We start from the raw sequence: 15,275 nt of genomic DNA, 5'->3' as shown, positions 1-15,275 counted from the left end.
TATGTGCTAATATGACTCCAATCAGCAGAGGGCTATCTGTCAATCTTCAACTCCAGTTTTGTTTGTGCGCTTTCAATGAAAGATCACCTCGAATTATCAAAATTTGGCTCAATTTGTGATAAAGATTGAGATTAAATAGAAACAGTAAAATTAAAAAAGTCTGCTTCTTACTCAATACATTGAAGGTAGACGAGTCTTCAAGCTTGAAGAAGCTTTTAAAGAATCTTCAGTTTATTACAAGTAACATTTTCTGGTCAACTTTTTAAAAAACTGTTTAACCAGCTCTTCCATTCATTTACATGCATACTGATTTTTGGCACTTGACAGTCCACACAAATGTAACAAAAAAATATACAAACAAATATATTACAATTTTCACTAGCATACCTGCACTACTTAAGATTACAAAAAATAAAATCTTGCACATCATGGTAATGTTATAAATAGGTTTACAGTTTGATACTGTAATAAACACTTTGTCCACTGAAACTGAACAGAAACATTCCATATAGGCCCATACAAAACAATTTCAAAAACTTCTGTGAAGCACTTGTCAAGCTAGCCAGCTCAGTCAAACATTTCCTCAAAAAGGTGACAAGCTATATACAAGTTTATTTTACCAGCTCTTGATCAGATAGCTTCCAGTTAGATCAAGAGTGCAGAAACCAATAAGATTATGGTTTAAAAGATCAGTGGAGCAGCATAAATTGAATAATACTTGCTCCACCCCCTCCTTACAAACAATCTGCTTAGTGAAGCAAAAAGGTTTCTTCCATATTTCATGCAAAATTACCCCCAGGCTTAACAAACAGTTCTGGAAGATCACAAACAGATTCAATGTAACGCTTGTCAAAATTTCTTAATGCCTTAAAGTATTTTTCTCCAATCTCTAAATGCCCTTTCTAAAGTACTTTCCCCCCCCCCAATCTCATCAGCTACAGTTCCATGGAGACCATCCTAGGTATGATGCTCAATGAATACTTGCCTTGAATAAAATGCCTACATGACAGAACTGTCTGTTGGTTGAATCTAATCATATCCCAGCAAATTTGCTGGATAGTAAGGAATGGGTATTCAAGCCATTTCTCACTTTTAAAGGCAAAGGGCACTGTGGCAAATTGTATTCACACATTACTCCTTACACTCAAAATGGTGACAGCTAGCTGTTCTTTGGCAGTGTTAGGCAAGGCAGACCTGTCTCCTTTTGAACTCAGTACAATAGCTTCTCCTCATGTTTGAAAATGTACTTCACACATGTCACAGCTCTTTACCCCCTTTTCTTCAGCAAATTCAAATCTTAGCAGCAATTTAATGCTTGGAAATGCTAGAGCTAATAATAATGTAAAGGATGTGTAGGATATCTAAAAATACAAAGTATTCATAAATTATAAAATCATCACATTTTAAACTTGTGTCAAAAGCCAGTTCTATCTTTCCTTAAAATGTGGCTGGGCTTCAATGGCTAGCCCAACTTGTGCAGTTCTTAAAATCCTGCCATGAAGTTTATACCCTTCTTTCACTATTTTTACTACAGTACCAGGTGATGCATCCACTGATGGAACACGCGAAACAATTTCATGTTCAGCTGAGTTGTACTTGAGGCCAATGGAATTCATCTTCTCCAACCCATGCTTGGAAAATATTTTGCACAGTTTCTCATCAATCAAACATAGCCCTTCATAAAGGTTCTTCAAAGTTGGATTGGAATTCGCAAGGTCCGCCTCCATTATACCCTTTGTCGTCTTCTCCAAAAGATCAGCCACTGCCAAGACATCTTTACAAAAACTATGAATGCCTAGATGAGAAAAATATTTTTATTACAAATATAATAGTTAAATGGGAAGTAAAGCAGCAGGTTAGTATGTGGGGAGGGTTACTGCATTCAAAATTATGAAAAAAGTTGAAAGGAAGAACTCAGGAGATGTTGGGATTCAAAGTACAAAAATTAGCATAAGGGCACTTTACACAAATGCTCATAGCATTTGAAACCAAGGTCAATGAGTTGACGGCACAAATCATTGTGAAGGAGTAGGATTTAGTGGCCATTACAGAGTGGTCAGGACTGGGAGTTAAATATCCAAGGGTATCAGACTATTTGGAAGGACAGAGGGGAAGAGAAGCTCTGATATTTAAGGATGACATTAGGGTGGTAGTGAGATGATATAGATTCTATGGATAAAAAAGATTGAATCCATTTGGGTGGAAATTAGAAATAGTATGGAGAAAAAGTGACCGATAGGCATAGCCTATAGGCCACCAAATGACATCATGGTGGGGGAGACAATAAAAGAAGAAACTGATGCATGTAAAAATGGTATGGCAATCATGGGAAATTGTAAATCTACATGTCAATTGGTCAAACCAGCCTGCAGGAGGATTTCATAGAATGTATTTGTGATAGTTTCCTCCAACAGTATGCAATGGAACCCAAGAGGGAGCAAGCTATCAAGATCTGGTCCAGTGTAACGAAATATGAATAATTAATGATCTCAGTTAGTGATCCTCTTGGAAAGAGCAATCACAGTATGGCTGAATTTAAAATAAAGAGTGTACAAAGGTAAAATCCAATACCAGTGAGACTACACAATGGGAGTAGGGAGGAGTTGACCAATGTAGATGGGAGCAAAGACTTTATGGTGGACAATTAAGGAACAGTGGAGTACTCTTTCAGTGCTCAGCAAAAAAAGATACACCAGTGAAAAGGAAGTACTGCCGCAAAGGGATATCAGCCATAGATATCCAAGGAAATAAAATGTGCATATCAAATTGAAAGAAGGTGTGTACAAAGTGGCAAAGATTAGTGGTAAACTAAAGGATTGGGAAATCTGTAAAGGTCAACAGAAAGCCACAAAAAAAGCTATAAAAGGAGTAGATTGAGTGTAAGCTAACTCAGAATAGAACAGATAGCAGAAATTTCTTTAAATATATAAAATGAAAAAGTGTGATGAAAATGAAAAGGTAAACATTGGTCCTTTTGAGGATGATGATTTAATAATGGGAAATGAGGAAATGGCTGAGGCATTGAACAGGTAGCATGTGTCAGTCTTCACAGCGGAAGACACAACTAACATACCAAAAATATGGCAGGTGAGGACCTAGAAACGATTACTAAAGAGGTAGTGCTGGACAAGCTAATGGGGCTGAAGACTCCTGGCCCTGATGGAATGCATCTCAGAGTACAAAAAGAGATGGTGGGGGAAAAATAGCAAGTTTGCTCGTGGTAATTTAGCAAAATTTGCTGGACCTCTGGGGCAATTCCATCAGATTGAAAATCAGCAAATGTGACACCACTGTTTAAAAACAGGGGTAGACAAAAGGCAGATAACTATAGACTGGGTTAGCTCAACTTAGTGGGGAAAATACTTGAATCTATTAAGGAAAAGATAGTAAGACACCTGGATAGAAATTGCCCCATTAGGCAGACAACATGGGTTCATGAAAGGCAGGTCATGTTTCACTAATTTACTGGAATTCTTTGAAGACATTACGAGCACGGTGAACAACAGGGAACCAGTGGATGTGGTGTATCTGGATTTCCAGAAGGCATTCAACAAGGTGCCACACAAAAGGCTGCTACACAAGATAAAAGATGCACAGCATTATAGGTAATGGAATTAGCATGGAGAGAGGATTGGTTGACTAACAGAAAACAAAAACAGTGAGGATAAATGGGTGTTTTTCTGGTTGGCAATCAATGACTACTGGTATCCCTCAGGGATCAATGTTGGGACTACAATTTACATAGATGATTTGGAGTTGGGGACAAAGTGTGGTGTGTCAAAGTTTGCAGACACACCAAGATGAGTGGTAGAGCAAAGTGTGCGGAGAACATTTGAAATTCTGCAGAGGGGTATAGATAGAGTAGTTTAAAGCGAGTGGGCAAGGGTCTGGCTTATGGAGTCAGAATACGCGAGGTCATCCATTTTGGCAGGAACAACAGCAAAATGGACTATTATACAAGTGGTAAAAAATTGCAGCATGCTGCTGTGCAGAGGGACCTGGGTGTCCTTGTGCATGAATTGCAAAAGTTGGTTTGCAGGTAATTAAGGTGGTAAATGGAATTTTTTCCTTCATTGCTAGAGATGGAGTTTAAAAACAGGGAGGTTATGTTGCAGCTGTATACAGTGCTGGTGAGGCCATACTTGGAGTACTGTGTACAGTTTGTCTCCTTACTTGAGAAAAGATGCACTGGCACTGGAGGAGGTGCAGAGGAGATTCACTAGGTTGATTCCAGAGTTGAGGGTTGGCTTATGAGGAGAGACTGAGACTAATTGGAATTTAGAAGAATGAGGGGGAAATCTTTTAGAAGTATATAAAATTATGAAGGAGATAGGATAGAAGCCACAAGGTTGTTTCCACTGGCAGGTGAAACTAGAACTAGGGGGCATAGCCTCAAAATAAGGGGGAGCAGATTTAGGACCGAATTGAGGAAGAACTTCTTCACACAAAGGGTTGTGAATCTGTGGAATTCCCTGCCCAGTGAAGCAGTTTGAGCCTGCCTCGTTGAACATTAAGGCAAGGGCAGATAAATTTTTGAACAATAAAGGAATTAAGGATTATGGTGAGCAGGCAGGCAAGTGCAGGAGTATACGAAAAGATTAGCCATGATCTTATTGAATGGCAGAGAGCAGGCTCGAGGGGCCTGCTCCTAGTTCTTCTGTTCATTTAACAAATGTGAATTGTAATTCAAGTTTCATTTCAGATTTAAATTTTTCTCAAGATACTGACTTGTATTCATTAAATTTCTAATTTGTGACAAGTTCAGATTTTCCAACATGTGATTTCTCAACACAAAAGTCAAGCATTAAATCCAACTACAGGAGCACAATTCCTGTAATTATGGATTATGAAAAGGTAAAGCAGCAGCTGAAGATATTCAGGAAGGTGGCCTTCAAATTTGGAGCCTCAAAAGTAGAGCTATACAATTCACATGGACTCAGGGTGGTGGAGGATAATTTAACTCAACTGAAGCAGAGATCACCTAACACAGACCAAGCCTTAAATGCTGGTACGGCATTAAATGGTTAAGTAATAATGATCAAGTGACCAAGAAAAATTAAAATGTTTAGAAAAATCTGCTGGTTGCCAAGTACGATGATCATATCATGTTTGTGTGTGAATTTTTCTATTGATCAAGTTATTCAAAGGTGGAATTTTGCATGGTTTAGCCATTGTACACATCCCACTTACATTAGAAAATCTGCTCACCATATAGCCTGGCATCTTCAACACACTTCCTGATTCTCCGATTATCAGTTTCAACCCGGGCTACAACTTTCTTATAGTTCTCCTGTAAAGTCAAACAGGAGACAAAATAAACACTTTTGAAAATAAATCAGAACTATGCAAGTAAAATTGCATAATTGTTTGGACTCCATAACAGTTATACTTTACCCAGCATCTGCATTAAGCCCATAATGTACACTTTATAAAATTGTTTACTATCTTTTAAAAGTGCTATTTATTATATTTAGATCAAATGGAATCGTGTAGACAATATATTCTCAAAATAATCCAAATGTAATATCACTTTGCTGCTAAAAAAGTCCAAATGGAAAATTTATTGAACCAAAGGACTAGCAAGCAGCTGAGTATAGAACTAATAATCTGAGGTACAATCAATCATTTGCCTGTGCTAATCATAGTTACGATAGGGACAAATGGTCTTTGAATCCAGGAGGGAAAAGGCTAGCCTGAGTGCTTGTGCTAGGTCCAGCAGTTTCCTGTTGAATGTTAAGGAAGTACAGCACCAGATCATAGCTTCCACCACTCAATGCTGACAGACAAATTCCATGTTCAGGCATGGCAAATGGCCACATGGACAGAGATGCTGTGGTTGGACAGCACAAGTATGCATGCAAGAGAAGATTTGGGGGAAAACAAACTCATCAACCATCACTTTATCATTATCATTTGACAAATTTATGCTGCAGTACACAAGCTACCCATTCAAAGGTGAACTTAAATGATTCAATATATTAAAAGATCAAAATATTAAAAGATTGCAACCAATTCCCAGTTTGCCACCATTTATCACATGAAGTTGGCTTGCTTTGTTCAGAATCAAGAGCTTGTTCTCAACAAACTCCTGACAACACACCTTCAACTTCAAGAATCAGAGCCCGTGCTCGCTCATCCACCTTGATGCTGCAAGTCACCTGCAATGAGCATTCGGATGGTCCGGTGCAGATTCCAAACTTCCAATGTTCCATACAGGCCTGAAATTTGGCTTCAGGAATACAATTATTAGAATGCAAGGTTATAATCCAGCACACTTAAATCATTTTAAACATTTGCTCACACTAGTGTTAAAACCCTCCTGCATTTTACAGATTTGGGAGCATGTAGTTAAGATATTACATGTTTCCAAGATGGTTTTACATTTCAAATCCTCAATTTAAAAGCCCTTCTGTATAATCAAAATTCACCACATGGCAATTGAATACCAATGAAGATGCATCAAAATCTATAGCAATAGAAGGGCAAAGTTTTATGCAATCTAATTGGTAATATTACTACTTGTGGTCAGTTCTTTGAGCCACTTTCCTATTAGTCAAAAATGAAGGAAGAATTGTTCAATTTAAAACAAACTTTATGACTAAATGTACTGAATGCTATCAATCAACCTCCTTGGCTGCTATGCACGTCTGACCAAATCAAACACTACCATCCAGAGACGGTCTAGGGATTCAATTTCAGTAATCCACAACAGTAAATTGTGCAGCATTTTTGACCAGCTTTCAAGTACCAGTGGGTCAACTATGTCTGAGCTTGTTTTATATTCAAGCACACATTGCGATTTTTCCTTAGAATCTGCTTAGAGAACGGCAGCAACTCCAACAATTTCATTTTCCAGGTTTGTTGGAAGAAACTGTTCCTCATTAATGTATTAAACTACTAATGCACAGATTTTATAACTTGTGCATTATTCAGTTTAGTGACCTATATTAGAATCATACACAATTCCAGATTTTTCTTCATGCTCTCCATCTTGTCCACCTGTAAAGGTTGGATTAACAAGTTCAAACTGCAAAATAGACTAAAACTGGCAATCATTTATCATAGCCAGAATGAATGACACTAAAATGTCACGGACAGAGAATGCTCCATTCGGGTTGTTGCCATTTCAGAAGAGCATGGGTTCTTTGTTTGCATTTCTGACCAGAATATCTATTCTGGAGGGCATACTCCTGACATTGGCTGGAGGGCAACAGTTCAAAACAGTGGGTGTTTATATAAGCAATACTCCATTGTCCTTTGATGTTATACACCTTAGAGGAGACAGTGTTGCAGTTTCTGGCCGAATGACTGCATTTACCACCGAAGCAAGCAAGCTGCCCACAAAAGATCTAGCAATCTATGAAACTAGTTACACCTTTCTTGAAGATAATTTAATTCCAGTGTTAACCAAAAGGGAATATCTGGCATTCAGCAACAATGATTACATCTCAGTCTAAGAATCCAACTAACACTGAAAAAATTCTCAAAATGGTAAAAAAAAAATCCCTATGCTCCCAATAATTTTAGACAATGAAATAATAGATTGGGACATACATGGGATTAAGGAAGAAGCTGAAGTAGAAATGTTAATAGCAGTTTGACATTTTTACAAAAAAAAACAAATTCCACCTCATTTATGATGAAACACAAAACCTTTGAAAAGCATAAACAAAAATTAATGCCAAACCAAGCGATTCCAAGATCAGAGGATTTTTCATATAGGAGCAGGGATTTGTTTAGCTGCAGACATGTTGACACCAGATTTTGCTATCAGTTTTACAGCAGCAATAATGGTGATACCATCAGTCATTACAACTGCAGAATCCAAGTCATGGATCTCAAACTTGTAAATTAGATCTAAACAAGGTAAGCTTACTTTACCTACTGAAACACTTCATAAGCAAATAACATGTAGAAAACTGTTGAACCCTGCATTTCCCACCAGGTGAGCAATTTCTAAGCACTACTGAAAAGAATGCACAAAGGTGACAAGCATGGTAGCAAATAGAGGCTTGGCTGCAGATTCTATTTTGGTCACAATCACTATTCAAGTGAGACTTGCCTGCAGGGTCTGATGTTCTTTAGCTAACTCATTCATTTGGAGTTGCAGCACTTTTTGACCAGCACATGGACTAGAAGGCATCTTGTGCTGCATTGCATTTTCAGTAGGACACTTGTGAATCTTGGCAGAATCCACTGACTCTGGATTTTCTTCGGTCTTGTGTTGGATAGGATTACCACAGAGGGTCAAGAAACCCCTAGAAAATCAAACATCATTCCACTTAACTTTAAAAGAATTTACATTTATATTATACTCATGTCCTTAAATTTTACAAATGCTTGCACCATTTGACCAGTCTCAGTACCAGTCTACTGCCCCAACTCTGGCTTGTTGTACATTGTACATTAACAGATTGCATTCTAAATGATCAAGTTTAATGTAAAAGAAATCTGAACTAATGGCGTGTATTTGCTACAATGCTTTTCTTTAGCAAATGCCATGACATCATTTGTATCCACTTAACAGGCAGACGAAGCAATGTAGTTAACACTCCTGACAGCAAGCCTAACCCCCTCAGTATTGCAAAGGCAAAGTTTAATTTTTCCCAAGCCAGAGAATATATTTTCCCTCTTTGCACTGAGCTAACAAGTTTCACAATAGTTGAGCCTATAGAGGTTACTCAATGGAACAGCAAAGGGCTATTGCTACCAGGGAAAATGTTAAAAGCCTTGACATTACAGTAAAAGAGAATGTAGGTAGCTCATCTTGCAAAGAACTTTTACTTTAAAAAACCTCAGTGCCACCCACTGAACGTTTTTTTTGTGTTATTTTTCCAATTCAATCAAATCAAATCCAATTCAAAGTCTCAACAAGTTGAGACATTCCTGATCCAAGCTGACAAGACAGAGTCTGCATCCCCTGTGGCCAGACCAGGTTCTGCAGCCTCCGTCTCGGGCTTGATCTACATGAGACAAGCTGATTGGAGCAGGCGCAAGCCCACCTCCTCCAAGGCTGATCTCATTTGCATCTCAGCCAAAGAAAGCCGAGATGTCGGTTTTAAAAAATTGCTTCATAAAAAAAGCTTATAATACAACCTAATGACCCCAACCAAGCACAGCACGGACGGGCAATCCATACCGTCCATACTACACTTGATCTTAGCCAAAAGGCCGAGAAGCCACCCACTGAACATGTTTTTTTTGTACTTTTCCAATTCAATCAAATCAAATCCAATTCAGAGTCTCAACAAGTTGAGACATTTCCAATCCAGGCTGGCAAGACAGGGCAAGCGACCAAATTACCCTGTCCTGGGCCCGATCTACATGAGCCAAGCTGATTGGAGGAGGGGGAGGTTCCTCCTCCAAGGCTTGAGCTCATTTGCATCTTAGCCAAAAAGCCGAGATGCCGCTTTTAAAAATTGCTTCATATGAAACATATGAAGCTTCAATGCAACCCAATGACCTCAACCAAGTGCAGCATCCAATCCATACTACACTTGATCTTAGCCAAAAGGCCGAGAAGTGTGTTATAACAGTTGAACAAATATTTTACCTCCTTTGCTTTTAAGTTCAAAAGAGCCAGGGTACTTTCAAGTCTGAAGTACTGAATCACCTTTATGGAAAGGTTAAGGAAATATACCACAGTCAAATCCTTTAATTGCCCACCATTCCTACAATACCAAGCAGTTAGGAAAGGGAGAACACATTAAAAACAGTGCCACATTTTCCAGCAACCCATCTGCTCGTTCTCCAAGGCGGCCTTCGCGACACACGACAGCGCAGAGTCGCGGAGCAGAAACTGATAGCCAGGTTCCGCACACACAAGGACGGCCTCAACCGGGATATTGGGTTTATGTCACACTATTTCACATAAATATTTCTGCTTTTTTCCTCCTGAGTCTTTATCATGCGATCCTAGAATCAGAATTTATGTCACACTATTTGTAACTCCCACAGTTGCGTGGACCTGCAGAGTTTCACTGGCTGTCTTGTCTGGAGACAATACACATCTTTTTAGCCTGTCTTGATGCTCTCTCCACTCCCATTGTTTTGTTTCTTAAAGACTGGATTAGTTGTAAGTATTCGCATTCCAACCATTATTCATGTAAATTGAGTCTGTGTCTTATAAGTTCTGTTTGTGAACAGAATTCCCACTCACCTGAAGAAGGGGCTCAGAGCCTCGAAAGCTTGTGTGGCTTTTGCTACCAAATAAACCTGTTGGACTTTAACCTGGTGTTGTTAAACTTCTTACTCATTATTGAAAACAGCCACCATTCTTCAGGATCAGAGACCAAACAGTATTGCCCCCTGGTCAGTTTGAAGAGTGAATGTTAATGAAAACAGCCCTAGCCTTGGCATTACTCAGATTTCCAGGATTACTGAATGCCTTAAGGCAACTGCATCTTCACTGATTTTGTGAATCTCTCATCCTTTACTTTGTGAATATGTGGACACATTGAAGGAGCTATCTATCTCCAGATAGAATTCAACACCCTGAACACAGCACTCACTCAACACCTAACTGCAATGAGTTCTAGCAATTTCTGCATGGGTTCTTGTGCCTTCTCAAAATAGGCTAATAAGAAACTTTTTACATTATTCTTCTAGAGCTCATGTCAACATCCTACTGGTATTGTGAAGGGTTTTGGGAGAGGGGAGAGCAAGAGTCAGACAGGCAGCACACACTAAAGTGGTAGATATTGCTGTAAAAGATGCAATTCAGAAAAACATTCCTGCTGTTCCAAATAGCTGTAGTGGGTACTCAAACAAGGCAGTACAACGGCAGAAAAGATCAATCAATTTTCATACCTAAAAATCAGTTAGAACTGACTTTATCTGGAATACCATGGCATTTAAACTTAATGCTAACAGCTTCAACAGAGAGTCATCTGCCAGCTGTGACTTTTAAAGTACGTGCAGAAGTGCACACGCACCATGTCTGCCTCTGTAATTTTATACTTGTACCTTACAAGATATTGAAAGTGTGATCCAAATAGTAATCAAAGCTTTTAGTGTACTTACAAATCAGTGCCAAATTCACATTCTGGCAATCTTACTATCTGATAAAGTGCACTTAAAGTACTACAACGATGACTCTTACAGGATTGGAAAATTCTATGAAATCAGGCAATCTCAGCATTAAGTGGCAAAGGGGGCCGGGGGGGGGGGAAGAGAGAGAGAAGCACAAAACAAATTTGTTTCTTCCCTCGAATAAACGTGACATGACAGCCTGAGATTCAACAGGTGCCATTTAACCTCTCCTCCCATTACCCACTCCCCAGCCATCTCAGACTGAAGTACATATCTAGACAGACTACAGTGCAAGAATTATGTCTATTTGCCTTTCTAGATAGATGCCAAGAGATCCCAAAGCCAACCCACCCGTTTGTAAGCTATGACAACTATCTTGTCACAAAGCTGTACATTAGAAGTAAACCCCCAAACTCCATTCCTTCGCCGAGAAGTCAAAACAGAAACAAACTGACCCAGAGATGCTGCCCATATCTTTACTCACACCAAGTCTCATTCAGCAATCACCTGTGCTCACTAATCTACATTGTGTCAAGCAAGGCCTCCATTTTAAATCCTCCAACCATTCTGAAACCACACCACCTCACCATTGTTAATCTCTCCAGCCACACAACCCTCACATTGCCACTCCTCCAGTTATGTCCATGAACGTCCAGATTTTAATTACTCTACCACTGATGGCCATGCCAAAGATCAAGTTCTTTGTATGTGCATTTAGAACGGAACGATCTCATTAGTGACAGACAGCATGGTTTTGTAAGGAGGAGGTTGTGCCGTACAAGTTTGGAGGAGTTTTGGGCTGTGGATGTCGTCTATATGGATTTCAGTAAGGCATTTGACAGAGTCCCTCATGGCAGGTTGGTTAAGAAGGTTAAGGCTCATGGGATACAAGGAGAGGTGGCTAGATGGGTAGAGAACTGGCTTGGTCACAGGAGACAGAGGGTAGCAGTTGACGGGTCGTTTCCTGGCTGGAGGTCTGTGACCAGTGGTGGTCTGCAGAGTACTGGGACGCACACACGCACACACGATTTGGAAGAAGGTGTAACTGGTGTAATCAGCAAGTTTGCGGATGACACGAAGATGGCTGGACTTGCGGATAGCGATGAACATTGTCGGACAATACAGCAGGATATAGATAGGCTGGAAAATTGGGTGGAGAAATGGCAGATGGAATTTAATCCAAATAAATGCGAAGTGATGCATTTTGGAAGAACTAATGTCGGGGGGAGTTATACAATAAATAGCCATCAAGAGTGTAGAAACACAGAGGGACCTAGGTGTGCAAGTCCACAAATCCTTGAAGGTGGCAGCACAGGTGGAGAAGGCAGCATATGGTATGCTTGCCTTTATAGGACGGGGTAACGAGCATAAAAGCTGGAGTCTGATGTTGCAGCTATATAGAACGCTGGTTAGGCCACATTTGGAGTACTGCATCCAGTTCTGGTTGCCGCACTATCAGAAGGACATGGAGGCTTTAGAGGGAGTGCAGAGAAGGTTTACCAGGATGTTGCCTGGTATGGAGGGTCTTAGCTATGAGGAGAGATTGGGTAAACGGGGCTAGTTCTCCCTGGAAAGACGGAGAATGAGGGGAGACCCAATAGAGGTGTACAAAATTATGAAGGGTATAGATAGGGTGAACAGTGGGAAGCCTTTTCCCAGGTCGGAGGCGACGATCATGAGGGGTCACAGGCTCAAGGTGAGAGGGGCAAGGTATAACTCTCAGAGGGACGTTTTTTTTTTTTTTTTTTTTACACAGAGTGGTGGGGGCCTGGAATGCGCTGCCAAGTAGGGTGGTGGAGGCAGACACGCTGGCATTGTTTAAGACTAACCCGAATAGTCACACGAGCAGTCTGGGAATGGAGGGATACAAACAAATGGTCTAGTTGGACCAATGAGCAGCACAGGTTTGGAGGGCCGAAGGGCCTGTTTCCTGTGCTGTACTGTTCTTTATTCTGGAATTCCCTTATCAAATTTTTCCTTCTTCAACTTATTTAAAACTTCAATCAATTTTGTGATTATTTCTCCTTCACCTAGTTCTGTAAAATCATTTGCTTTATAACACTACTTTAGGACATTTTTGTCATGCCAAAGGCACTACACAAGTTGCTAAATAAATTCATCTTAAATCACCAACTTTAGTTGGTAGTAGCTACAATGTCCAACATCGTACCACCACACAGCCCTCCCCCCCCCCCAAAAAACTTGCCTACTGCCAACCCTTGTGCAAAGAGGTCTACATACTTAAGCAGGGCTATCTTAGATAAAAGCAAATTACTGTGGATGCTGGCATCTGAACCAAAAACAGAAAATGCTGGAAAATTTCAGTAGGTCAGATAGATCTATTCTCTCTCCATAAATGCTGTCAGACCTGCTGAGATTTTCCATTTATGTTGGAATGAGTTTAAGCTTGGTTACAACGGCTCTACAAGATCAAGCTGCAAGGGCTCTACAAGATGAAGCTGCTCCAGTCATGGTCATTATCCGTGGCTACATGAACAGCATTATCCATGGTTACACAAACAAGATGACAAAGTATTGCAACTGAACAAATCCTCCTTCAGGAGGGAACACAAGCATGCATGCAGGATAGCATATCCCGAGTGAACAATACATCATATTGATGCAATCCAAGAAATAGGAGCCAAGTGCATCATAGGGATGGTTCATTAAGCCTGCTCTTGCCTTTCCGCAGGTTAATTTATCCACCTCGCCTACACTTTCCTTCCACCAACTCAATTCCCCAAGTCCAAATCTAAATAATCTAGCCTTTGAACAAAATACTGTACTATACCGAGGATGGTTTGCAAGGTCACAAAACTTGAAATAGACAAATAAAAATGAGCAATCAAGGTCTTCGAGAGATGATATTCTGCAGAACAAAAACTACGCTTCAATTTGAAACATTCGCAAAGCTAGACAAGGTGTTGTTTCAAATTATTGAAACTAAAACCCCCAACAGCTCGCGAAAAGTAAAACTCCACCTCGTCCCTGCACCGCTATCTGCTTGCCCCAGAAGAGTCTCGGTCGAAAACATCTGTCTGCTTACTAGAGAGGACTTTTGAGCGGTTGTCTGACCTGAACTTGGTGAGTGGTATACTTTACATTTCTTTAAAAATCCTTCATTTGGCGAATACGAGTTTAGTTCTCGACAATACTTGAACAGTAGAATGAAACTCGAGAGAATGTATTCGAAATTCTGGGGTATAATTTGTAAAGCGGAAAGTTAACGGAGGATAAACTGCAAGATGCAATCAAAAAATTGTCTTTTGGGCTAGATTTTGGGGAAACAAAACAAGTTTCGCTCTTCGAGTTTAGATGGCGTTTCCGGCTGGGAGAGGGAGTGCGAAGCGCCTACGTGAGGAGCAGCACGGCAGCAGAAGCAGCTACTACGGGATCCCTGCCAAAAAAGCCACACTCCAGCGCCTGTGGCCACATTGCCAACGCGGAGAGAACCACTCACCCATTCACAAAGGAATAATCCACTCAATTAAAAACCCAACACCCGCCCCGCACCGTGAAGCAGCCGTTACTCACCACCCCCCCCAAACAGACGGCCTTCCCAAAACACACAAGGCCAGCACTAATCCCTTCCCCCACCAGCCCCCTAACCCAACACCCCGCAAACCCACTGGCCCCCTCAAACCCAACCCCCCAAGCCCACCGCTACTCCTCCCCCCCCGCACAAACCCACAGCTCTCTTCACCCGGAGCAGGATCTCAGAGGCTAACCCCCCCCGCCGCCGCCCGCCCGATTCAGTGATTTCGCCCGGGAACATGGTCACTCACCTCCCGTTTCTCCGGGACGCCGACATCACCGCATTCTTACAGCTCCCTCTGAGCACCAACAGATAGCTACCCACCATCTTGACTCTCAAGGCGACCTCCGCCTCTCGCCTTAAAACCGTTCAATAGGCCCCGCCCCCTCCAGCCACAGGCCCCGCCCCCGTGCGTAGACCCCGCCCCCAGCCACAGGCGCCGCCCCCGGGAATACACCGAACCCCCCCCCGCCCAACCATAGGCCACGCCCCTCCAGCCACGGGCACCGCCCCCCCCCCGGCACAGGCTCCGCCCCCCCCGGGCACAGGCTCCGCCCCCCCAGGGCACAGGCCCCGCCCCCCCCGGCAACAGGCTCCGCCCCCCCCACAGGGCACAGGCTCCGCCCCCCCCGCACAGGCTCCGCCCCCCGCCAACGGCCACTGTCGTCTCACGACACCAGGTTAAAGTCCAACAGGTTTATTTGGTAGC

The 15,275-nt window shown here is 41.5% G+C and overlaps 2 pseudogenes across 1 annotated transcript; both read right to left on the bottom strand.

Annotated features, from left to right (window-relative positions):
• Window positions 1-1,267: 1,267 nt before the first annotated feature.
• LOC144505182 (grpE protein homolog 2, mitochondrial-like) lies at window positions 1,268-14,960 on the bottom strand (annotated as a pseudogene). The gene is made up of 4 exons (XR_013499787.1): window positions 14,817-14,960; window positions 8,063-8,258; window positions 5,209-5,290; window positions 1,268-1,795 (listed from the first exon to the last, which is right to left on the bottom strand). The product of XR_013499787.1 is annotated as a grpE protein homolog 2, mitochondrial-like (transcript).
• On the bottom strand, window positions 8,959-9,183 carry LOC144505678 (U2 spliceosomal RNA; annotated as a pseudogene).
• Window positions 14,961-15,275: the final 315 nt, after the last annotated feature.

The sequence above is a fragment of the Mustelus asterias genome, chromosome 16, assembly GCF_964213995.1.
Source record: "Mustelus asterias chromosome 16, sMusAst1.hap1.1, whole genome shotgun sequence".
Taxonomy (NCBI): domain Eukaryota; kingdom Metazoa; phylum Chordata; class Chondrichthyes; order Carcharhiniformes; family Triakidae; genus Mustelus; species Mustelus asterias.
This window is presented reverse-complemented; position numbering and strand designations above follow the sequence as displayed.